The sequence below is a fragment of the Dermacentor albipictus genome, chromosome 1, assembly GCF_038994185.2.
Source record: "Dermacentor albipictus isolate Rhodes 1998 colony chromosome 1, USDA_Dalb.pri_finalv2, whole genome shotgun sequence".
NCBI classification, from domain to species: domain Eukaryota; kingdom Metazoa; phylum Arthropoda; class Arachnida; order Ixodida; family Ixodidae; genus Dermacentor; species Dermacentor albipictus.
The window spans coordinates 239,384,104-239,411,324 of NC_091821.1; the positions used below are offsets into that span (position 1 = coordinate 239,384,104).

The window sequence follows — 27,221 nt, forward strand, 5'->3', positions numbered from 1 at the left end:
TTTTTTTTCGTATTTTTCTGCGTACTTGACCCTGTTTTGAAGCAAGTAATGTGTTGGAAGAATCTTTGGCCCCAGGCCGAGTGAGAATTTGTTCTCAATTACATTTTGCTCTCTCCGTATCCCTGTACAGGTATTGCAATAATGTCTAGCAGCTACGTCGTGCCATTTTCTTCACGGTACGAGTCAATATATAGTGTGCGTTGTTGGTCATGTGCATGGTTTTCACGGCCTTCAGCTCCGCTGCAGGAGGAACAGCCGCAGCGTGAATGCTGCTATGACGACGCATTTGAGCAGAGGCCTCTCCTCGTTGTGTAGGGGCGTCCGTCCACCTCCGCTGGTGCCGATTTCCTGCAAGAAAAAAAAAAAAAAGAAAGAAAGAAAACACATATAAGCAATTTGAATATATATCTAGACATATATATTTTTTTCAATACAACTTATCCCGATCGCAATGCAATATTCCGGTAGTGGGTAAGTTTTGATAGGGAAGAAAAAAGAATGGTGGTTAAAAAGGAAAATGAAGCGTACGGCTGGCTCTTAATGAGTTTAGCAGAAAGCAGCACAATGGACATGACTTGAAGAGGACACTGACCAAGCTAGGTGGTGTCACTCGTTTGTCACTTCCTTGTGTCCTGTCTATTGAACTGTTTTCCTGATGAAGAAAACGGTGAAGCTGACACGCATCCAAAGGGGTCAAGACAGACAGAACGCCTTTTCCCCCGCGGCCGCCATACCTTGCCGGTCTGGTCACACTTGCTTAGAGAAAGTGAAAATCTTCATCACCAATGATGCTTTATTTATTTATTTACTTCCATATACTGTTTTACTGTTATGAGTAAAAATTGAATTAGCCGATATAATTTCTACATTTGTCTTTCTACAGCAAGCTAAAGAGCCGTCGTTATGGAATTCGAAGAGTTCTAGCACAGATGACGTGTCCATTTATGGTGGCCGCATTTCAAAGCGTCATCGCCATTGGACTTGCATGCTATTGCAAGACTTCGTAGACCAATTTAGTCACGATATTTGGGACGCCTCTCTTTGGAATTCTTCAGGAACCAGCGGCAGCTACACACCGTGCCGTGGGACTGCCAACATTAAGCCTAGCAGCTTTGCAAGAAGAGGCTGTAGTCCAAGTGGAGAGGTTATCAAAGGCGCACGCATGCTAATCGAGATATAGTATGAAGGGTAAAGGGACACTTTTACACGTAACGAGCACGCACAATTCTCGCTATGAAGAAGGAACGGTAAGGAACGAACTTCTGACGCCCATGAACGGTTCGGCGCGATGCCCCTTCACGCAGCTCGACGGCCATGCCATTATTACGGCCGCGTTGCATGTCCTCGAACCATGCCTTTCCGCTGTGTTTTCTGAAGATTTGCCGCAACAGTGTTAAGTGACAACAAGTTTCAGGTGACCGATGAGTTATCAGTGTTAAAGTGGCCGGTATACACATTCATGTCGAGAACAAAGCGCCAAAAACAGGGGACCTAAAAGCAGGAAAGCGCCGCTGTTTGTTCGGTTTTCTACGTCTTCTCTTCACAGCGGCCATCTCTCCTGAATTTTTCGTAATATTTACGAATTTAGGGTCTTTCTACAATTTTACGAGAATGTCAAGTTTAACGGAAAATAAATTTTGTTCGCAAAAATGTTTTAAAGCTGTTGAAAGACGGCGCGGGGCGAGATTGCAAAAAAAAAAAAAAGAGAAGAAGAATTCGTGAATTTGTGATGGCACAATGCGCTGCATTCTCATGGCAGCGCAAGAATCCATACACCGGAGGTACCTGCTTCGAGCAAGTTTTTTCAGATGGGTGTATTTCTTCTTTCTTGTTTTTTCTCTCTTTTGAAGCAGTAGAAATCGGCAGCCGGAAAGCTGCTGATGAAGTCACTGATCTGTAAAGAGTGTTGTCAGTCTCTGGTGTTCCAGATTTACTACCCATCAGTCATAGTTAATAAAGTGTGTGTGTCCAACAAAAGGTGTGCGCTCAGACCAAAGTGCGTGCTGTCTCCGCTCCCTCTGGCCTGATTTGTCCTGTGTGCGAGATTTTCGCGAATTCTGAGGTTCACAGGTCTGCACGTGTACACCTGTTTGTTGCCCAGCAATGTTGCCCAAAGTTCGCCCACTAAAGAGTTATGGTATCTGCGGCTGGTCCCTATCGAGCACTGCATACGCTCTGACACGCGGCAGGTATTCTTCGCGTGGTTGAAACGGAACGCTCCGGGAGTGTTTGGTTGGTTCCGTACGCGCGATAAATTTCGACCTGAGCGATCGTAGCCGCTCCGACCCTCGTCGGCGCGGCTCGGAAATCTTGCCGAGCTGATTACGTGACGCCCGCAAATTTTCACTTGTTGCGCGGCCAAAGCCGAAGTCGCCATTTTTTTTTTTCGGGTCTGCGCTAGAAAACGTTAATCTACTTTGGCACTAGCTCACTGTATCTGTGCTGCAGTCGCTTAATTGCGGAAGATGACCGTGGATCCGTTTCTGTCGTTTTAGGCGCGTTCGGCGGAGGCGCTCTGGCTAAGATGGAGAGCGGCTCCAGATCTGGCTGCTCCGAGGCAGAGCGTTCGAGTGGGCCAGCCGAAGACATCATATGAGGTTCGTGAATCTCCGTTTTGGCAGTATTCGTTTTTCACTCACACTACGACGTGACACTGTGTAGAACCGTGACAAAGAACCGCACGTACTTCTCTTTATACCCGCCGTGGTTGCTTACCTCGTGCTTAGCGCTGCTAAGCACGAGGTCGCGGGATCAAATCCCGGCCACGGGGGTCGCATTTCGATGAGGGTGAGATGCAAAAGCACCCGTGTACTTAAATTCAGGTGCACGTTAAAGAAACCCAGGTGGCCAAAATGATTCCGGAGTCCCCCACTACGGCGTGCCTCATAAACAAATCGTGGTTTTGGAATGTAAAACCCCATAATTAATCAACTTTCTTCCGTTTGTACGAGCGCTTGCGAAAGTAAAATTTATGGGAGCAGGAAAAATAATGATCTGGGCTTATAAACGGAACTAAACGGTAAGACGATTCCTAACAGTGATTTTGCAAAAAGACAGAGCACGCTGCAATTGTTCAGCGTGCAGTAAGAAGGCGTGTAGGTGTACTTTGCACTTGTAAAAAATCCAAAATTTGCGTTTATGTGGCCGTATACGTTTTTCGATTTCTTTGCTCCCCCCACCACGTTATTTTCTTAAAAGTGCAGCTTCAGGTTTCGCGGAAGGCCCACAAATTCAGAAATAGCGATCACACGCCGACGTCGACATTATGCTATCTTTTATCGGTGTTATAAAATAGAATTATAAATACCGCATGTTAAGGGGGAGCTTTAGCTCGGGACCAACTCCAAATCCGCTTGTTTAAATACATGTAAAACGCAAAAATGCTTTTTATGAGACAACCCCTAGACCTATATGAATTAAATTTGTTCCATTTGAGAGTTCCTGTATTTAAAAAAGCTCAAGCTTCTGTAATAACGAATTCATAACTCGTAGTGACTAGGCTTTTGTAAGCGAGAAAATGACTAAAGCAATGATGCAACTGTACAGGACGCTCTTTCTTGAAGTATTTGCGATACAGCTTGCCTGTGCTGACCAACACCTGCAGAAGTAATATCCGTACACTCGAAAGCGTCTTAAGACTTTGTATTAAAACATTGGCTGCCTAAATCGAAAATCCGCTTGCCATATATTCACAACATTTGAACGTTTTCTTTTAGATGCAACAATCCTCACCAAATGGGGTGCCGCGGTGTTCGAGAAAAACGACTTTTCCATTCTTATGTATTTAGATAGGAGCCCCCGAACTCCCGACTTTTGTATTCAAGCACATGTAAAAACATGTTCGAGTATGCAAAACCAACTCGCCCACATCAAGCTTCTGCCGCTTGTGATGTAAAACGCAGAAATGATTTAATGAGACAACCTCTGGACCTATTTGAATTAAATATGTGTCGCAAAGTTAAATTCTGGCAAATTTAGGCAGCAGAATTTTGATTCAGGACCTCAAATTGTTTATAAAAATTGGCGGAAATTGGTAAACTTATTAAAACATTGAAGCTCAATGCTTCCAACTCTCTAAATCTGCACCAAAAACATATATGGCACTTCTGTAAACTTCACATATTAGAGCAGCTCAAGCGTATAAATTTGGTGTACGAATTTACAGCTTTCGGTAAATTGTTACAATGTTTGAAAAGGTTTTGAAAAAGTTGTATTCAGGCGTAAGTCAGTGGTCAGTGTCTGATTCATCAGTTTTGCACGCTTTAGATGTATCATTTGGTGCAGTTTAGAGAATCATGCTATCGTTTCTTTTTATTGCCCAGTCTCATAGTTGGAAACTTGATACGTTTTTCTATTCTTTTCAAATTGTGATACATATTGAACGACTAAATATGTTTTGCTATAGCTGCTGGATTTTGACTTTTCCTTTCACATGTAAACGTCAAAACCGGTTTTGTTGTTGCCGAGAAAAATGTTTTCTCAGTTCTTGTGTACGTTGATGGGAGCTGCGGATCGAGCTAAAGTTTCCTACTAAAGATAGCACTCTTCCTGTTTTCAGGTAGATATTTTGAAGCGGACATTGCCAGCTTGAGAAATAAAAGTATGGAGGTGGACAATGAAAAATCTTCAGAGACTGCACGACTTTTCGAACGATAGCAGACGCGAGCCTGCATCAACGTCAGAATTTTACGTAACGAATTACATGTAATTTTTGGTAGTTTTATAATCGATCAACTACATTTTTTTTTTACTCCGTAACACTCACTGTAATTCAATTACATTTTCCAGTAACAAATTATATGCAACCAGTTACATATATTGACAAGACAAGCTGATTTTGCGTTTATTTGCGGAACGAGCGCCTGCGTGTCAGAACGCGCATATTTATCGAGTTTAAACTTGTGTTTTTTTTTTCCGTTGTCACTGAATCTTCCCCGACCTCTGTTAGCTAAATTCCCTGTCCAGTGCTCATACAAGATATTCTTACAAACACCGCCTTGTCCCCAACGCACACATTAAGGGGGTTTCAAAGCGAAGCTTTGAAATTTGTCACGAGACAATTAATTTGGCACAAGACAAAAGGTGATGCCAAATGTCTTATGTGCATTCCAAATGACAGAAGTTCATTGATCTGATTTACCGCACTAGAAAAAAAGTGTATTACGCGCAATAACGATGCTAGAAGCTCGACAAGTGACTATGCGTCAATGAACGGCGCCAAGATGAAACGCCGCGGCGTACAGTGTGTCGCTAAAATGGTGATTGCGGTGAATAACAACGTTCGTACCATCTCGTACCCTCGCTTTCGTTGTGAGGCGGTTTGTCGGCTTCGCGTGCGTCGTGTGGCCTCTGCAAATAGATACGAGTCGATTCGGCGTAAAACCGTAACTTTTGTCGCCGATACCCGACCGACCTTTGGAAGCACTAACATTTACTGCCCCCAAGGGCTCAAATTGCCACAGGCATATCCAGAATAGCTCTGAAGGCCTTCCAATACAATTATTAGGCGTATAGGCTCTCGTAATGCGATGGGATACGGCGGGTACATGCGTGTATAATTAAGCAATTCTGTGTCCCGAGACTATTGCCTCTTTCCACTCTTGGCATGCCTCAACGCGTAACATTTCTGTATTGAGGCGAAGCTGACTTTCGGACACCAGCATATTACGCAACGCGTCGTGCTTTCCGAGCTTCGAAGCCATTGTTAACGCTTGCGAAGGCTGAGTCGGCGCCATTGCTAACAGCGGGGAATTGTTTTAGTGAAAAGCACCGAATAGCAAGAAGGTTGGTAGCGAACGTCGTAATAGCTAGGCCTAGCCGCGGTGGTGGCTACAGCTGCTAGCGGATCTGCGTGCGAGAGCGCCTGGTCGAGGCGGCGAGATAATCAAAATGGCGGTGGTGGCGGCTTCGATCAATGCCGTAGCAACACGGCAGAGAATGTTTCCGTCTCCATAGAATATGCGAGCGCAGGAGCCTGCACCATCTACGCGTGCGGCGGGCTCGAGCGGCACAGGCCCTCGGGCGCCACTAGTACAAGGCGGTTTGCGACTGCAATGGAGTAAGGTTACTTACTATATGTGGCTCCCGAGCCATATACAGTCGCTTTACACAGGAAGCAGACGACACCAGCAGCACGTCAGTATCCACCAGGTGCATCCAGGGCACAACAAGCAGCCACAGTGTAGGACCACAGCAAGAGCACATTACTCGTGCGCCTGAGTATATCACGGGCGCTGGGAGTTGACTACAGCGCGATTAAAGCTCGTCGTCATCGACAACGAGTTCGGTCACAAGAGCGATGTATTTAGGTTGGGGGGGGGGGGGGGGAGCACGATCTCAAAACTGGACCGTACAGCACTTTCAATGCGTCGAAACCTTATAGCGATACCGGTTTAAAAAATATATTGGATATAGCGATGAGGAGCCGATGCACCATCAACTTTTGTATGTGTATTAGAGTTATATAAACCACTTACTGTAATATGCTCCCATGCCGTGTTATCGGTTATAACAAGTCTGGCTACTGAGTATGTGCGCCGAAAAGAAAAAGAACAAAAAAAAAAGGTGAACCGCTTCGCGACACCCACCTTTGCTCCGTGCAACCCGCATGGCTCGCCTTCGTCTAGTTGCCCCGCCCAGAAAACAAAAAGAGACGGGTTTGGGAAAGTCGCTGTTTCGCCCGAAAGGCGAAGTATCGATTGCAACAGCAAATTAGTAGACATGCATTCGAAGTAAGGATAGTAGTTTTATCGCCCGTATAGACGTGTAAACATTCGCTAACTAAATTAACAAGCATTGTGTCACACGCGCACACGCAAACATGAACACATCTCATTCGATGACCGCGGAAACTCGCTGTGAAAACGCTGGAGTGAGGAAGTGCGGCACGAGCAACAAACGAAGTGACCTCCGTGCTACCTCTCGCTTCCATACGAACTAAACGGCGAAAACACGGTGCACACGAAGCTAACAGCACTCCGCGCACTCTGTCCCCATCGCAGATCGCTTTCAAGATAGGGCCCGCGAGGCTGCGCCAAACTCAACCGCGCCGGAGCAGAATGTCCCCCCCCCCCCGCCCCTCCCACCTACTCCCCTCGTCCGGTGCCTTGCGCGTGACGGCAGAAGGCGCGCTTCCTCCCCGCTTTCCTTCTTTGCGCACGCGAGGTTGAGCCGCCATCTTCGGCTCACCATCGGCGGCGACGATGTTGTCACCCTTGGACTTCATACGAAACATCACGGCGACAGTGACGCCGACGGTAGAAATGCACCTAGACTGTCCATGTAATTGCTACTGCAATAAAATGAATTCATGCACCTTTGTCACACTCGCCTTTATGCCGCCTACTCTGTATGGCATGCCTTCACAGGGCATTGCCAGCCTCGCATGCCCGTCCCCCTTGCCAATGTCGGTGGAAGGGGGTTAGTGGAAGGTACTGACAAATGGCCAGAATGTATAGTGAGACATTGATAGAAATGAAATGACCATGATTTATAGTGCTAGAATCCAGCACGCTGTTCACGATTTAAGTAGGAATTATAATTTGAAATTCGCAATGAAAGCCTTGAAAGCCAGCATGTGGTGAGATCTCGTGGTGAAATCTTGGTACTTTGGATGTAGTCTATGAGATTACTGTACGTAAGTCGACCTCGTGCTCAGCAGCCCAACACCATAGCCACCTAGCAACCACGGCTGGTATTGACTCATTACCGTTATCCTGGATATGCAATTTTCTTTCCTTTCAATACCAGTTTACTGTTGTTAACAATTCCTCTTCCCCACCTTCTTCTGTTAACTCTGGTGAGCCGCAAGGCAGCGTTCTCGCGCCCTTACTCTTCCTAATCTACATTAACGACTTACCCACCCAAATTACTTCCTGCATGCGCCTTTTTGCCGATCACTGCATAATCTGCCATCCTATATACACGACTGATGATCACTTGGCACTTAAGCAGATCTTAACCTTATCGCTAACTGGTGCAACAAATGGCTCATGACACTACACTTTACAAAGTGGAAGGTAATGTGCTTCATCTGAAAATGTGTAAATTCTAAATTTTCGTATCACCTTAATAACACTATGCTTTCCCGCACTTCATTATTCACAAGTACCTTGGTGTTCTTCTTATAGAGAATCTTTCATGGGTCCCACACATCACGTCTACATCCACCAAAGCATCACATTCTCTTGGGTATCTATGACGCAACTTGCGAAATGCCCCGACTAACATTTGAAAACTCGCTTTCCAATCATTCATTCTGCCACAGTTGGAAATGCTTCCTTAATTTGGTCCCCTCATCAAAATTACCTATTCAATATGACAGAGAGGATACAAAATACAGCCACCCAGTTCATATCACATAACTACAGTATAAACTCAAGCATTTCACAAATTAAACTAGACCTTCTACTGCCGCCATTAGATAGCCGCCGCAACATCGCTTTTCTGTGGTTATTCTACAAATACGTTGACACTGTTAAACGAATCCAGTTACAACTACAAATACCTCACTCTTTTTCATGCAGATTACATAATCAGGTCAGTTTCATGTGCATATACAGTAAAGCAAATGCATTTAATTTGCCTGCACTACCTCGTATTATTCATCTCTGGAATGCCTTCTCTGACAACATAGCCTCCATATCTAACACCGACACGTTCCGCTGTCAGTTACTCACGCTTTACCCATTTAATAGCGTTCACGAATGCCCAGCCTAGTGTATTTTATGGTGCATTTTTGCAATGTTGTATATTATTTTCATAAACAGTATTCCTTTTGCTCTGTTAATGGTAATAAGTGTTCGTGTGCCTTCAGATATTGCTTGGTATTCCCTATGCTTTGAATATTGCATAACATAGCAATCTCCTTATAGCACTGTTCCTGTAGGAAATTTGTACTTTTTATGTCTTTACCGTTTGAAATGTGCCCCTTGCTTTATGCCCTTGGACCTTACAGGCCCTATAACGGCTGCCATAGGGCCAGTAAGGTTCTTTTGAATAAATAGATAAGTAAATGAATAAATAAATAAATAAATAAATAAATAAATAAATAAATAAATAAATAAATAATGTAGTTCCATGCTTTTCAAGCTTTGTCACCCCGTGACCAAAGAAAAACGAATCATTAAGTCTGGATCCACATCCCGGGGAATTGGGATCCCCTGGTTCAGGTTCATGATCTTTAGTTTAGTCCAAATTCAGCTCCAGAGATAAAGAAAAAAAAAAAAAAAAAAACTCGAACCGGTTTAGAGCTTTCTGAATTGGTTCAATTAGGTTCAAATGGATCACTAAAACATCCACATGCCTTCAGTTACTATAAAAACTTGCGGTGCATTTAGAGAAACATGTTCAGTTGAATAGTGTGTAGAACTACTGCAGACCATTTTTTGCAGTGCCAATAACCGAGGTATCATGTAATGGTCTATACAGGCATTTCAGAATTTGTACATTCAATTTGTACATTTCAGTTTGTACAGCGGGCTTTGTGGCACCCTGAACGGTTCTCCAATGTGTTACGGCCCCCCTCATACAAATAATCGTCATTGGATTCTCGCAGGAGTATTTTCACAGAATTGTTAACCTACCTTTTTTTTTCTAATTAGGTAGGTGCTGGCTTTGCAATCACAGTATGAGACCTTAATTTCTCGAACGTGCAGCAAATCATGAATCATACAATCATTTAATGCAAGGAATTCAAAAACATGCTCCAAATGGAAACGCAGCTTCTTGGCCTAGGGTTTGCTTGTCTGAACTCCGCATCACAAAAATTTGGGGCCATCGATTGCCACGTGTCATCCCTGATGCGAAGATCCGTGTAATGGCAGAAACTGCATTGAAATGTTTAGATGACAAGTTAATTGGGGGAGAGAATGTCAGAAGGGCACAGAACATTCTCAGAGAAGCAAGTGCCAGGCACTAAGCTTCCCATCTCATCTCGAATGAAGAGAAGTACAAAGTGAAAGAGGAAAGAATGGTCTATGTGGTGTGCATCCAGTTTTCGGTGACATGGTCATCGCGTGGCTTGCAACCACTATGCTAGGATGACTGATGCTTGTGTCAGCAGTTTGTGATACCACATTACAACTACCTACAATTTTTGTGACAAGTAGATGAATCCTTGTAAAGAAGCCCTACACCAAGAATCTTCGCTTCAATTAAGGTGAGGTTTTTGCACTGGTCTGAAATGAAGAGGCTATAATTAGTCGAAGCTTGCACGTTCAAGGAATCTTGACACCATACTGCAGTTATTTAGTAAATCAAAATAAGTGAGCCAAAATTTTTTTGATTGTAAAATCATGTAAAGTTGCTGGCGTTCGTGATCCATACTGTACAAAATGAATATACTTCATCTAACACTTAACTACCCATGTATTATGCATTCATATTTCTAAACATAATCAAGGCACTTATTTCTAAGAAAGCAGGTAGTGTTGCTTTTTAGAAAGTGAGCAGTCCCGATGCCCAATTAACACAAATTTACAAAAGTTAATTAATCCATATTTCGAGCGAGGAAATAAATGTTGTAGTCAAAACACTTTTAACTTATATGCGTAGCCAACACAAAAATAACAAAATTCATGTGTGTAAAAAAATTATGCTTCCTAAAGGGGCACTAAAGAGGAAAACTAGATTAGTTTCAACCGATAAGTTACCCTTCATGAACTCAATTACCCTTTAATTTGCTGTAATGTGTTGATTACTAGAAGAGAAGGTTAAGGTCAAACTTACATTATTTGAATTTCCCGCCAGAACTCTTACGCCGGTACGTCAGTGTGACATCGCATACTTTTTCAAAGCACTGTTTCGTATTTTGGTCATTATGACTAAGTAAAAGTTCTTGAATCTCATCACATTGACAAGCCCCAAAAAGACAGTGCGAAAATCCATGACGTCATAGCATATGTTAGTGCAGGAACTTCAGGGAGGCGGCACCCCTCCCCATCTTTCACTCTTCTGTCTTTTCTGGCTTCTCAAGCCTCTTATCACAGTATCAGGGGTTTTCTTTTTGTGGCATTGTAGAAGGATAAGTTACTTACAAAGTGAAATCATTTTTCTTTAGTGTCCCTTTATTGTTGACTAAAACAAAACGGACAGGTGTACTGTGGACACTTAGAGCAGAACTCGGTATGCATTGTGCTACATTTTAGTGGGATGAATGAAGATCTCAGACGAATATAGCTTTGTTGGCATTCCATGACAATACATGTTTCATATGGCTTTCTCCTGAGTCTGCTAGCAAGCTGTCGTGCAGCTAAAATGGAATACCATCTAAACTCTATAGCGATAATCTGCAATTACGTACATTCAGGGCTGCTTATTAATGGCCGAGCACCACGAAATAAAATCCAGTTGTCCTCACCTCCGCTTGCTGTGGAGGAGCCCCGATCGCACTGCCGAAACAACATCAGTCACTCAAGGTGAAGTAGTAATTAAAACAAATGTACATGACATTTGCAACGAGGGTGCTACTCTGCCTGAATACAGTACATGCCCTGAGCGCAAGCACTTTCCTTTGTGACAAGGCAGCATCGGGGACGCTCTCCAGACCAGTGCATGTCAACTATACGGATAGTGTTCAGTTTAGCTGACTGTGCATACAATTTAATGAGCCGAACAGATCACTGTGGCGAGCTACATGACTGTTCCCAAGGCAGCATTCCATGAATTGTGATCAAGTGTCAGAAGAGATGTCGTTTGCACCTACAGAATTTCCACAACAGAGACCATGCGCTTAACCTGCGGTCGAACTGGTCCAGAACTGTTCCTCCAAAAAGTTTGAGTTTGGTGACAAGATGGCAGAAAAGATATTGGTTCAGTTCGGGTTCAGATGAAAATAATGGTTCAGTTCCGGTTCTACACCCTCTCCACGCCTATTGCCGAATGTCATCTTGGACAGGAGATTTTCCATGAGCAGAAAAGTGAAGAAGGGGAAGATGATCTTGTGGTTCGTGCAGCTTTCACCAAAAATGAAGACAAAAGCAAGAGATGCACATGGCATGCGCTGTGCATTTCTTCTCATTATCCTCATTTCTTGTGAGCGCTGCATGAACCACAAGATCAATAAGCACCAACTAGCTCAGGATTCAATTATTATGAATAGATGAGACCGGGAAAATAAGCAGCATCAAAAGCAAAAATGTCTCAGTGAAACTAGAAAGATTGTAAAGTTCTGTTTTCTGTTCACAGATTTTCTCATTAGTTGCCTAAGGTGTATTTGCTGGTAAACATAATTAGCTTTGCAAAGTGCACTTACTTGTATAGGCTTCCGGTGTCTTATTGGATGTGGGAGAGCTTCTACAAGAAGGGCCAAAGAACGCATAGCGTTTGCGTGTGGGAACTATGGGGTGTTCAAAATTCAGCTTTATGGTTTTCTGAAAATTAGCCACTGGGAGGCACGGGAAGACCACCTGTGCAAATAAGTTATGTGGCCAGTGGGGGCGCAGCCCAATTAACTAAAATTGAATAACTAGCTTTTTTTGACTGCATGCAGTAAGTGTGTACATATTTATTGAAAACTTAGAGGCAGTCGTGTTTCTACACCGTATCACTTGGAAGAATTCTTCTGGTGCGTATGTGCTCCGAGATATCCGACTGCAAATTTTAATTGTCGTTCACATGATTACGCATGCAAGAGTTGGGATCGGCGCAAAGCTCCGCCCTGATGTGACACGGCTTTTGCGTGCAGCATTCAGTCTGACAACAGGGCAAAGGCATTAGCAAAGATGATAACTGTCTCCCTTCCCCTCTCGGCTGGAAAAATAAAAAAAATCAAAGAACCCGGAACTGCTGTTGTAACATGTGAGTGTGCAGCCTGTAACGATGGCGGCAGCTGCCATGCCTAGATAATCGCGCGAGCGGAGAAGCCGAAGGGCAGCGCGCGTGTGTAATTGTGACTGCACGAGTGGGCATGGTCCTTGATTGGGCTAGGCAAATAAAGTGACTGATGATTTTCAAATACTCTAAGTTTATTGAAATCAATAGCAACAACTGCAAGGCACACCGTGCTGTCATATCTTGATTTCACAGTTCCTAAGAAGTCATGCAATATGTGCCAACTAGCTGTGCTTAAAAATTTTCAAGCACAGATTGTCATATACCGAATCAAACAGATTCGAACCCCGAATTCGAAAAATTTTTTCTTTTACTCCCTTTCTACCTTTCTGAGAAATTAGCATAGGTTCCCTTTGTACCTTTGTTGTACTTTCTAACAATTTTATTTCCTTTCAGTGATGTGTTATATGCCTACAGTCTCTGCCTAAATATCTGAACGCTTGTATTCTTATTCTTTGACTCAAGATGCACATCTTGAACCTCCTCTGGGATTCATGTGCTCTTTCAGATTAATCCGTGCGCCTGTACATTTCAGTCCAATTTGGAATATCTCATCTGCTCTCTTATAATCTCGGGGTCACCTTACTTAACATATGATGTTTCTTCCCGTCTTCCATATTCCTCTGCATTGCCCTGACTACCACGTGAAAAGAACTTGTCGCAACCATGATACAGTGAATCTCTGTTTACGTGAACTGCAACAATTGAAAAAAGAAAAATGTACACCCCTCAAGTTACATTCATGTGTATGCTGCTTACTTCCATCACCTGAAATAGAGCCTTGTCGGGTGATGTCTACTTACAGATTAAGTGACTTGGCTCTGCGATATTAATGCTAGGCTGATTGGAAAATAAATGCTTCTTGTTCCCAACGAAAATAGTTATTTCATCTGGATATCAATGATGTTCTCCCCAGTACAATATGCCAGGATATTCTGATTTCACACTAAAACCAGTAATGCAAAGATACACGTAGATAAGTATCTGTCTTGGAAAATAAGCCACAATTAACCAAGGAGGTTGATTAATTCGTGGGAAGTGTGCGAAAAGCGCTTCATCATTTTATTGTTTATTTTATATTTTTACCGCACGCCTCCAGAACGGCTTCACTTTCGGGACATAGTTTTTACTGCAACAGTTTTTTGTTTAACCTCCATGGTAGCCATGGTGTCGGACATTTTGGGAAATTTGTGACAATTGCAAATTTTGAGATAATGAAAATGCACTTTGCATTGAGTCCACATTAACTCGCAGAAATTCCAGGCTAGTCTTGGTTTTAGTATGTTCTTCATAAGTATATGGCTTTCAATGAGAGTGTCAGTTCTGTGCATTCAGTTGAACAGGAGGCGAACCTATATCAAGTCAACTAGCCTAGAATCGGCAACGTGAAAGCCCACGTTTTTCCATTGTTGTGGACCGATATAGCAGAAGAGAATGGCCATATTAAAGAACCGCTTCTCATGTGCCTAACCATTTTCCATTATGAACATACCAGCATGAGGGTTTGGCAGTGGAATGCCTGGATTTCCACTTTATAATTGAGTTGACGACAACAGGAATTTCGCCTTGTGCACTCGATCCTGGAGTTAGGTGCAGATGGACCACAGGAGGAGAGAACAAATACAATAAGGATGTGATTTATCAGTGCTGGTGAAATTAGGTGAATAACCAGACGTTGGACATTTGTTGAAGTTGCCCAAGGCAGTGCTTTAAACCCTCAATTTCATTGGTTCTGCTAGTGCAATGCAATATTGGGTGTGTGCCTGTGTAATGATCGCATGCTTTATGGAAACTTATGGCAACGTATACAAAAGTACATTGGGAAGAACGGCTGCGATCTCGTACCTGAACAGGATTTGGCATGAGCCACAGCCATGCACACACACATGCATGCAAACACAATTTTGAGCTTGGGCGCTCAGTGAATTTTGAGCTCAGTGAAGAGGTTGTGCTACTTGCACGTTGTCGTGCTTTTTCATATACTAGATACATACTTGTATGGATCAAGTCAGCTCAAGAAAAGTCTACCACAGGAAGCAGAAAATCACAACGACTGTCCAAGTGACAAATATGATGATCCAAGTGCTGATTTCAAAGTACAATGTCTCAAATAATGGACACAAGCAACCAGGACGAGCAAGACGGAGTCACCCTGAATGCCTGCCTCCCAGCAATAGAAAAGATGGCGTGAACCTGACAAAAACATCTCATACGAAGCGATGTGAAATTCTGGACGGGGAGAAATCCCTACCAGAGATTAAGGGCGCAAAGACTGAGCATTTCAGAGGTTTATTAGATGAAGCAACATGCTAAACCAGGAAAAGGACACTGCACCAAAGTGGACTGGCAAGCAGTTATTGTCTATGAAAATAATCATAGTGGTGAAGAGGAGGAGGCCTACGAAACCACTTCCAGCTGTGGGCATTAGGATTACAACATGGGGAATTGGCCACTTGCAAAAGAAACTTGGCGAAAGTGCACACCGCCTAATTAAAGAGAAACCACAGCATTAATATGTGCTTCACGTGCAACATTCGCTTCTCTCACAAGAAACACAAATCCCTTTCTTGAATTTTAATCACCAGATGAGAGAGCAGGAGCAAATTCATATGGGTGCTTAATAGAGTGTTTGAGAAAGGGAAAAAACGTAAAATGGCATGTGGTTACCAATATCCTGCAACAGGTTGCCCTGAAGGTGTCTTCTTGTACAAAAAAAAAAAAAAAAAAAAACAGAATGTATGCTCACTGTTTTTCAAGCTACTGTTTTCCAAAGATGAAAACACTGTATTGATCATCATCATCAGCAGCAGCAGCAGCAGCAGCAGCAGCAGCAGCAGCAGCAGCAGCCTGGTTACGCCCACTGCAGGGCAAAGGCTTCTCCTATACATCTCCAACAACCTGGATCATGTACTAATTGTGGCCATCAACAACTTGTGGAATCAACACAAGTCAAGAACTCAACCTGAGTTCTTTCTTTTTTGAGAAAACTCCAAGAAGAGAACCAGATAAAAGTTATTATGTAAGATTAGCGGTCATGGCAGCAGAACATCGTGTCATTTTTTCTAACTCACCTTAAGTGTCTTCCGAGTGATGACGCCTTTATGATACGCAACTCTGACAAGTTGCCAACTGCCTCGATGTTTTGGTTCCAGTGAAATCCTCTTCTGTGGATGGAAAAAACAACAACCTTTTTTGCAACATACATCAGTCTGAAATCAACTTAGCTGTTGAAAGGAGATGTTTTGGGCACTGTATTTTTACATGATGCTAGCGAAGAGATCCAAGCGAGGTTCGTGCAAGGGGCCTGCAGCAGACTTAGACACATTACCGAAAAAAATGTAACCGACTGCAATTACATTCACTTAATTCAAGAAACACTGGCATTTGCATTGCTTCAGTTATAGCACCATGTTTTTCTTGGGAAGGTAGAAACTTGAAACTCCTCTAGAAGATGTGAAATACTTGATATGTTGATGATTTTCTCATTTATTCTTTCACATGATCAATTTTAGAAAACCATGCAGGGCGAGACACCCCATCGATTTATTCCAAGACGCTCCCAGTGGTTTGGAATTCACTATGAAAATGCCCTATAACGGAAAGTTGTAGTATCTATACTTGCGTTTTACGTTTACACAGCAGTGGACGTGTTTGGAATGCAACACCAGGGGCAGTATTCTGTAAGTGCCCGCCTACTGGACTGTCCATTGCGGCAGCTGCTGAAGTGCTGATTGCCTGAGGTACGAGTGAGAAGGAAGGCTCCCCCTGCCTGTCTCTTCGATCATACGGCTCAGTCAATCAGCATCAGCTGAAATTGACAGTCTACTAGGCACACTCTTGCAGAACACCCCGCCCCAAAATTGCAAAACGTTCTTTTACCTTAAGAATCTCATCACTTTTAGGCTGCAAATAGAGCAATTGACTCTAAAAATCCCAAGTGGCATTTAGCACAAATTGACATATTCATCTGGAATACTCGTAAGAGATATACATTACTTATGCTGGAAATCAATGCGCGTAACTGACTAACATAATTTCACAAAAATAACTTTTCATCAAATTATATCCACTTTGAACAAATTTTGAAACAAGCACCCGTTTCTAGATAAGCGCAGTCAAACTTGCCGTAATGATGCACTGCTGTTGCACTTACTTTTTCTACAAAGCGCCTTTTAATGCATTGAACCTGCAGTCACTGGAACACCGATGCATTTCTTCGCAAACTTTGGGAACGTATATCTCGAAACTGGTGTCATCTTCAGTCCCAATTGTAGATATGACTTTAAAAGTCACAGAGTACAATTCTAACTTGCAATGTGCGGTGTAATTAGCTTAAAATAATTAGGAAGATATGGTAATTAGTCAAATATTCAAGTCAACTTTCTGTGCAGATAATTTCGGCCTCTGAGAGTAATCTGGTTCAAGAAGCAGAATTGAGCTACATGTCGTGGGTGACTTTTAGAAATTCCGGCAACAGTAAACTAAGACACCCCATGTAAATATCGTTTTCTGACCTCACTGTCGGGCAGAGCGACGCGAAGCCTGTGACGATACGCGAATACAGTGGTGCAGACTTTGACGTTGGCGACTCCTATAAACGAAACCGAGTAGCGGCCGGAATGTCGTGGTCGACACAAGTCGCAGCTTGCACCGGCGTGCTGTTCCTGGAGGCGCGTCCTCGAACTCCCGTGGCAATGTTTCGGCGCGCCTCGTACATCTGTGCGGCGGGCGCGAACCACTACGGGGGACACGGGCGGCGGAGGCAGCGATTGTGAACTCGACAAGCTGCGGCGCCCCGATTTGTGACTTCGAGTGCGCGCCAGGGATTAAGACTCTGCCGAGTGTCATGGCGGCCCGACGACTGCCGTGGTGCTACATCACGACAGGCTGGAGGCGTTCCTGTGCAGTGCCTTGACCGTGGGGCCGTCACTCTTACTCGATCGAGACAGCTGGGAATGAACTGGAGAAGACCGCGTGCAGCGGGTGCTTTAAGCAGACCTTAGGGGATGGTCCGGGGAGACGGATTTCGGAGAGCACCGAATGCGCATCGTGCACTAGCAAACTTCATTTACCCCAGTCCACAGTTCCGTCCCTCAGTTGAATACGTAGCCGTACCGACGTCCTATATTTATGCAAAGAGGTTAATGGAATTATTGCATGTTCGGAACCACTAGCTTCTGTCGATGTGGATTCCGCAGAAGGCTACCCGGGAACATACGCCCGGGTTCCTGCTTCTTTCAGCAGACAGCGCGTCACTTGTCCACACAATGCAAAGTCTTTACAACTGTCATTTCTCCATCTTGGTATCTTTGAAAAACGTGTTGTCTTCTATCTCTGCCGAGCTTCGCGTTTTCTTTCGAGCCTTCTTTCCAATGGCACTTTCCTCTTGTCTTCTCTCTTTCCGTTCTTGCTCGCATCTTTCAAAATTCTGTTATTGTATGTGGTATTCGTTCTTGTTTTTTTTTCTTTTTTTTATCCTCTCACTCGATCGTGTTTTTTTTTTCAGATCTTTACCTGTCCTGATTTTTTATTTTCTGTGCAGCAGCACCCAGACCTACACTCATATATCTACACTCGATCTAAGAACAGTTTACACCTTTTAGAGTGCCCCTTCTGCCACACCGATAATCGTCATCTGCCTTGATACGTTTCTTTTCTTTAACGCTGCGAGCCCGGTACTTTCCAGTAACGAACGGCACGCGCGTTATCAGCATGACGTAGCATTCCCGATAGGAAAGTAACGAGGTATGCTATGTCATGCTGATAACGCGCATGCCGTTCGTTAGTGTAAAGTACCGGGCTCGCCGCGTTAAATAAAGAAAATGCGGAAGGACAGATGACGATTATCGTTGTGCGGCAAATATACACCCCAAAGGGTGCAACTGTTGTTAGAGTCTAACGGTTGTTATTATTATTATTATTATTATATTTTTGACACACCCAAACACACTGTCTGGTTTGCGGCGCTGTCAAGAGCAGTATGACAGTCGTAGAAACCATGGAATCGGACTCGGCGCCCAGGCAGGCACTTCAGCATGCACAGACTCTAAAAAACGTTTACACCCTTTGGGGTGTATATTTGCCGCACAACGATAATCGTCATCTGCCTTGCTTGCGTTTCCTTTCTTGAAAACGCCGTGCCCGCTACTTTCCCGTCGGCAATGCTCTGTCATGCTGATAACGCGCATGCCGTTCGTGACTGGGAAGTACCGGTCTCGCAGCGTTAAAGCAAGGAAATGCGGACAAGACAGATGACGTTTATTGTTGTGTGGCAAAATACGACTCAAAGGATACGCCCCGCTTCCAATGGGGTGACAGTAAATCATCATCATCGCAAGCCAGGAGTTACGTCACTTAATTTTTTTTTGTTCATATTTCGTGGCCTTTATTTATACCCCGGAAAGAACTATTTAACCACGTAAGATTTGGTGTCATGTAGTAACATTTGTTGTTTCTGGGCACGCTCGGCAACTTCGCATATGAAACGTTTAATTTACCACACTCTAAAACAAAATTGAACCCTATGAAGCGTATATATATATATACATACATACACACACAGAGACAGTGTGTTTCAGCGAACACTTTCAAAATTTTTTAGAGGTTGCCTGTGGCAGACAGCTCAATTCTAGTTTTTGAGCCAGTCTACTCGAAACGGCGGACTCTACTTGCCAAAAAAATTAAAATGCAAAGTTGGCTAATTAACAAAAAATCGCTAATTAACTTTTCCGCTAGTTAGCTTCTGACCCAGATTGCAATTCACAAATTCTAGCAGTGTACTTCGCAAAAAGCATCCACTTGGAACGAATTCTCAGGGCGACACTAGTTTCGAAATATAAATTCCCCAACTTTGCGGAGAAATGCATTGGCGTTCCAGTTACTTGTGTGCTTCATTGCATGAAACGCACTCCGCATAGTTCGGGAACTTGTATCTCGAAACTGGTGTCATCTTGAAAAGTGGTTCCAAGGGGATCCACCTGGCGAACTCCATGGCTGTAATTTGTGAATTGCAATATGGGCCATAACGTAATTTGTGAAAAAACTTAATTACAGAAAGATTATTAGTTAGTTGATTTTGCATCTCAATATTTTGTGCAAGTATTGTCCGCCACTTCGAGTAGACCAGCTCATGAAATAAAATTGTGATATCTGCCACAGGCAACCTGGAAAGATATTTGAAAGTGTTCGCTGAAACACCCTATATATATTGGATTACTATGGCAAAATGTCATGGTTTCGGCCGAGAGGGGAAGCAGCGATTGCGATAGCAAAGTGCAAATTAGTAGTTTTATCGGCCGTATAAACTTGTAAGCACTAGCTTACTCACTAAATTAACAAACATGGTGTCAGCGCGCACAGGCAAACATGCACTAATCACGCTCGATGACCGCGGGCACTCGCTGTGCAAACGCTTGCATAAGGAAGCGCGGCCGACCTTGTTCATCCATCGCACGCTTCAGAGCTAGCAGCACAATAACAGGTCGCAATCGCCCCCTCATGTGGTATTTTTTCATATTTCGCGGGCTTTCTTTGGAGCGTGGAAGACAGGACCACGTGAATATATCGTGTTGGGAAAAATTTAGTGAGAGGTTTCTCAAGGTGCTCAACAACTTTACGTATCACGCTTAGGGTCTGCAGCCAATAGTTAAAAAGTTAATTAATTAAACATAACTAATCCTTTGTTAAGGGGAAAATAAAAAAAAATTGCCTGAGTAACTCTAGGCCAGTGCAAGCATTATGCATTCGGTTCAACTCGCGTCCGGAGTGCTTTTCATTTTTAAAACTTTGGCTCAAGTTATGTGGGACACACACACACACACACGCACACAAAAACACGCGCGCGCGCGCGCGCGTGTGTGTGTGTGTGTGACTGTTGCGTTCGAAAAGCTTTGGAGCACTTCTTGGAATTTCTAAAAGCCAGTAACTCATAAATACATGTTACCTCGCTGTGGCATTTACCATGGTTGAGAGACTTAGATGGGCTAGTTCGTTGCTGGCCTAATTATTTACCATGATGTTCTCCCTCCCTACCTACCCCTCAACTAGTTGCGCTCAACTAGTTCAGGAAGCGTGTTATGCATGCCTAGTGCAAGGAGTTTGGCTGATCTAGTACTGCGGGGTAGGTTTAGGGCTGCCTTAGTTGCAAGGCGGATCATGGCTTTCACGCGCTCGGTTTCCGTGCGGTTCAGCTTGAGATATGGAGTGGCGTACAGAATGCGGCCATGCGTAAAAGCATGCACAACTTTCATGTTGTCTGCTTCGTCTAAACCCTTGTGCAGGGAAGATGCGCGGCGTAGAAGCTGCAGCATTGATTGCGTGGTTACCCACGCAATCAGAAGCTGCAGCATTGATTGGCCTTGAGTGTTTTAAGTGTATGGTCATTGCGTCTGGAATCCTGCAGGTAGAGGCCAAGGATGTGCAGCGTGGGAGTGAATGGGATAGGGGATCCTTGTAAAGTGATTTGAATGGGTGAGTTAGCGGCAGATTTTGGTCTAATTAGGAGGAGCGCGGACTCGAGACCGATAGATGATACGTGAGCGGAGATGGTGTCGGCTGCTAATTGTAGAGTTTCCTCAATTTCCCCGTCAGAGCCATCTGTGGTCCATGTGGTAATCTCATCAGCGTCAATATGTGGTCCAATGTGGTCCATATTATCAGCGTACAGTATGTTTTAGGTGTGGGATGAGATTGAGCTTCTGGGCTAAGGGGATGAGAGCAACGTTAAATAGAAAGGGGGAGAGGACCGCGCCTTGAGGGGTTCCAAACTCGCCGAGTGTATAAGGGGGTGTGCTGAGCTGATCAATGTGCAAGGAGGCAGAGCGGCCAGAGAGGAAGGCGCGAACGTAGTTGTAGGTTGTATGGCCTACCTGTAGTGCCTGCAGTTCCCGTAAGATGCAGCGTGTCGAATTTTGTCAAATGCCTTTATGAGGTCAACCGCCAGGATAGCTTTAGTAAGATGGGGGATGGTATCATCAAGCACATCGTGCGTGATTTGAAGTAGGGCATCCTGCGCAGATAGATTCGCACGAAAGCCCACCATACTGTGGGGGAAAAGGTGATTGTACGTTGTCAGTCGGGCAAGGATTATGCGCTCACAGGCCTTGCCGAGACAGGTGGTAAGAGAAATGGGGCGGATGTTCTTTATGGTTTTGTCTCACAAACTCGCAAGACACACTCCCCCGCAGTAAGCACTTCCACGCCCCGTTGGGGCATCTGGTCCGTTTGCGGAATGTCTCGGCATGGTGCAGTTCAGCGGCGAGGGGTTGACTTCAAAGCCGTGGCACTGTTTCTGCGAACCGACCGGCGGAAGCCGCGGCTCGTGCACAGTCAACTTTCTTACGCGCTCTTCGCAAACCGCGGCTCCCCCACCCCCGATGGCTATAACTCTGCGCCGCCGTCTTGGTGGCTAACCACGCTTCTCTTCTGACCACCCCGCGTGACCCTTACATGCAGCCGCCCGCACAAACAACGCTGAACTCCACTACCAGGAACATAAAAATTCTGTAACACAATGCAGTTATCCTGTCCCCCATCCCTTTTCTTTATAAACCTGTTGCACCCAATATCTATGTCGGGACATTGGGTAGCAATCAGACAGCGGCCATAACACACACTCTAACACTTGAATAAGATTTTTTTTTTTTCAGATGCTGGTGTTTGATACAAGTCCATTTAACTTCGCACAGAGAGCACAGAACAGAGCGTACTGCCATTTCGGTAAATTTTGTCTTGTTGGTTTTTATAGCTCAGGGCATCGGGCTTCCGGGCTCGTTAGACACGCTCATAGCACTCTGGAGTGTTTGCATGCGTAATTTATCGCGAGCCCCAGTTACCCATCTATTTTGAACCTCACCTGAACATTACCCATTATTTGTCCTTGCAGACACCAAACGAATCGGCCTCATTTAGTTCAGTGCGGACAGCAGACAAAACTAATGCTTCACGCATGAAAAAAAAAAAGATTAAGGTTCAATCTTTATTTGTTTCGCTTCTTAGTGAGTCAGAAACGCTAGTACTACGCGACATATTGCATTTAAAATGCTGGCTATTTTTTCCAAGTATACATACCTGAAATGCAGATTTTTCATGGGACATCGGGAGACCTAGCTAACAGAAGTAGCGTGATACTTTTAAACCCTTGCTTACAGTTTTTTTAACGCTGTATTTGATCAAAACATGTTTACCATTGCACATAAACTTGGCGTATTGTTCGCCTCATATTCGCAAAATTTGACCTCACATGTAGTTGTAATTATGCCAGCGGAGCCGTCTAAGTTTTACACCACTCGTAAAACAGGCTAATAACGCTATGGGCCACTTGCAAACGTATTCTGCTTGGAAATGCGCATTTCACCTACCCATTTGGAACTTTGTCTACACATTGGCCATACCTTGTCCCTCATTTTCCCTAGATATATGTAAGATGCCTTGTTTAGCTGACCGAGGACACTGGAGAAACAAACTGCGAATCCCGTATGATGCCCGAAAGCACATGGAAAAACGGGGGTTTAGTAATTATCTGCAAAACTTGCATTTAGAGGAGGAAAGTAAAAGTTTCACAATGCATTGTGCTTAAAATTCTCCCTATCCTCACGGAAATTCAACCGTCGTTCATGCTGTTGGTTTAGGAATCTGGGAAACATTTCTATTAGCGGAATTGCTTCATATACTTCACATAAATATATACACCGTGCCCCGCTTAGTTTACCGATGATACCGGGAGAGAAAACTAAATGGCATTTGTTACGCATAAAAATTGGTTGAAAGCGACTATTCAGTAACTGTTTGCAGAGCACATAAACAACCTACACAGTAAAAATTTTCACAACACGTCACCAAAAAGTGGCCTTCATCTTTTCAAAATACAAAGTATGTGCCGTTTTACATCCTCCTGGGAAGCACGTAACAGTGTAGCTCTTAATTATAAACAGCCTGAAAATGAAATCGTTAAAGTCAGAAGTGATACTTGCCATTATAAAAAATTCAAGTCAGTGTTCTATTGGTATTGAAATGACTCTTCACGTTAGACCAAGGTCATTTTCACGAGTATATCTACGCTAAGTCGTGATAACACAATGAAATTCGACAGTTACACCTGTAAGGTTAGATTTTCGATGATGATAAGATACTGAGACAACAGCCCTATGTAGCCTATCTCTGGAGAGAGATAAAAAGTTCCAGCATTTGATAATCCAATGATTTCATGCCGTAAGGCACACAAACGTTGGCTGCGGCTGATTATAATGCTTTATCTGAACCTCGCCCGCGGGTTAAATGTAGCAAGCTGATTCGAATACTGATATAGCGGTCCCGAAAATCCGGGCATGATGAAAATCGCGCAAGCTGACATTTGACTGACGGCGGGAACTGCCCAGCGCCAGGAGTTCGCAACGCGAACGTGTATGGTGAATCCCGCGCGTCGTCCGCTGTCCGTCGTCCTCGCTGTCCAATCATAGGACGCGTAGTAAAGAAAAGCGTTACTTATGTGGTGACTCTGCCTTTCCCTTATGAGTTCTCTCTATGTAGATGTATATATACTAAAGAAGAAAATTTAGCTTCAACTGTACCTTTGTTAGACTTTCCAGCATGCCTCCGAAAGTGGCTACTTTCAAAAGTGGGGAGCCGGGGGAAATTACATAATTTGGTCCCCCACTTTTGACATAGGGTTGGGGGGGGGCCAGTACCCCCTTGCCCCCCCCCCTCGGTATATACGTATGTTGTTTGTGCTATGTACTCAGTTGCTACAGAAGGAACACAGGTGCCTTTTATGAGAAATACAAAGGCGTCACGAGTTCTAGTTACTGTAGCTCAGTGGACGTGGCGTACTCCTGCTGAACACGATTTCGCGTGTTCGACTCGCTACCGCGGAGGCCGCATTCGAATGGAGACGAACGAATATTCACTTCAGTACTTATATAGTTTTATGTAAACTTAAAGTGTAAGATGTAGTGTAACATAATCCACAGCCTTCTAGTTCGGTGTATATCTTACATCCCTGTATGTGAGTCTGCTCTGTGGCGATGAAAACGGTTCTGTCAACCAATCAGCTATAACTAAGAAACTATAACTAACTATAACTAAGAAATGAATCGATTCTTGTTGTAAAATCGTGTATTATACTTGCATCGTATTAAAAAATTTAATTCTGGGGATTTATGTACGAAAGCCACAATACGATTGTGAGGCTTGCTGTTGCGGGTGACTACTGAATAATCTCGACCACCTTGGTTTCCTTAACGTGCATCCAATGTACGCTGGTCTTCTTGCATTTCGCCACCGTTGAAATGCGGCCACCGCGGCCAGGGCTCGATCCTGAGCCCTCGGGCTTTGCAAGCGCAACGCGGAAGCCACTATAGCATAAGCCACCACGGTGCGTATTGCATCGTTAGCATGAAGCAAATGAAATTAAGCTTTACAGCATGAAAAGGGAATGACATGGAGTTGCGCAGGTTCTCAATATGCAACAAAAGCCGTTGCGCCTCCTGTATTGCAGTGTCGTGGCTTGGCAGCGTTGTGTTTTGGGAGGGCTCATGTTTCATGCGCGTTGACCAAGAAGCAACTTGCAGTAGTTCAAAAAAAAAAAAAGAAAGGAGGAAATAATTTTATGAATCCCTTAGGACAAAGATTTGGCTATAATAGCCACAAATCTTTACATAAAGGTCTCTGCACATCGGCTTTGTTTAGGTTCGTGGAAATCCGTGTTGGTCATGACTCGACACAATCTGACGCTATAATAAACCAATGTCTCAAACTGTGTGCCTGCTCTTTATTTATGTTGTGTCTCCAACTATGAAAAAAGAAAAGGCATTCGAAGTTCTCTTCCAAGATTGAGAGATTGGACGTGGAAATGTGTATCGACGTGGAGATATGCATCTCATAGAACTGCGCACGTGGTAAATTTGTAAGTAATAAATGACATAATTAAGGACAACCTCTTTCTTTACAGCAAGCTAACGGAAATAAAGTCTTCATACGAGGTGCCACAGCGCATTGGTTTCGAGGAGTCGCAGGCTCGGATCATGCCACCGTTTACATCCATTATTCGAGCGGTATTGAATACACGTGAGCTTCAACTCCAGAGCGCTTCCGGGACTTTTCGACCATTTCTCATTAGACGGCGTTTCATTTCCTGCCAACAGCTTTTACCATTCCGAATGTGGCAGCTCATAATATAGAAACAAGGCTTTCTGTGATGTTATAATTACGGAGCGCGTAATACGCCTTCTTTTGATCTCGTATACGGGAAACGCAAAGGCGGGTCAAACAACATAGCCACGCTCACGGTAGATAATAGCTCTGAAGGCATATCTGTACACTTAAAACATCTTTGTGCTCGTACCGTGACCGGAGACGCACGGTGCGTGTGCGCGTGTATATTTAACGAAAACGTCCTAAGTACCGTGATACTGTATGGCGATTTGTTTTGACACGGTACATCGTGTATTCTTTACCGCACGGCAGCGCTGTACTGAGGCGAAGCTGATTATAAGGAATCACTTATTATGCAAAGCATACAAAACCCTTGTCATCGGGCTTTACATCCTAAAGCCGCGACGTTGAGTTGAGGGACGTCGTAGTCGAGGGGCGTTGGCCTAATTATGACCACTTCGGCTCTTTTAGTGCGTCACCCAAAGCTTGCGGTGCAAGGGCGTTCTTGCGTCGGGCGTCTCCACTCGCAAAGCGGACGCTGCGACTTCGCGATTAACAGGACACACCATAGCCGCTGGGTCATTTGTGAAACAACATAGGTCCTAGGTTTGCTTACCCCGATTCGAGGGCGCGTATACATTCACTGCGATCCGGACTTTGGCAAAGTCGCTTTCTATGGTCACATTGGATCCGCCACACGCACTTTGTAAACACGTCAACGGCGTTCGATCTTCACCTATACTTGACTGCAGAACAGAAGAATGTTTAACCGTTTAGCTAGGAGCCGTAGCAGTCGTATCCGACGGAAATGTAAACACAGTAACCACATTTCATGTTGTTTCCCTGGCTTCGTCAACACTGCGCCTGCTTGTTGGACGCCTGCGCCACCTTTATAATTTGAAAGGACTTCATTAAAGTTTACACACGTAATAATTATTATTTTACACAGCGTGATCGTCAGTAATTCTTAGATCACTGCGTGGAAAAGCTGCCTTTTCACGTTCGCGTAGCTTCACTGAAGACCGGCCGATTCATATTGCAACTGGCAATGTCATTTCGTGCAAAAAAGTAAACAAAAATAATTAAATAGAAACTTTTAGGTCACAAAAGTGTGTTATTTGTAGAAAATAATACTGAAAAACATATTTGTAACTTGCACGTAAAAGCATAAAAGTCAAGCAACATGCATCATGGGTAATTGCAAAAGCCTGGCTACATTGGGCCGTTTTACCTTAAAACAA

The 27,221-nt window shown here is 44.0% G+C and overlaps 1 protein-coding gene and 1 long non-coding RNA gene across 2 annotated transcripts in view; one reads left to right on the forward strand and one right to left on the reverse strand.

Annotated features, from left to right (window-relative positions):
- The window catches only part of LOC135901568 (uncharacterized), a 1,085,637-nt gene that overhangs the window by 359,723 nt on the left and 698,693 nt on the right, over positions 1-27,221 (forward strand). The window lies entirely within an intron of this gene.
- Positions 82-26,943, reverse strand: LOC135901569 (uncharacterized). Its single transcript, XR_010564179.2, has 3 exons — positions 26,597-26,943; positions 15,903-15,995; positions 82-348 (listed from the first exon to the last, which is right to left on the reverse strand). It is a non-coding gene; the product is annotated as an uncharacterized lncRNA (long non-coding RNA).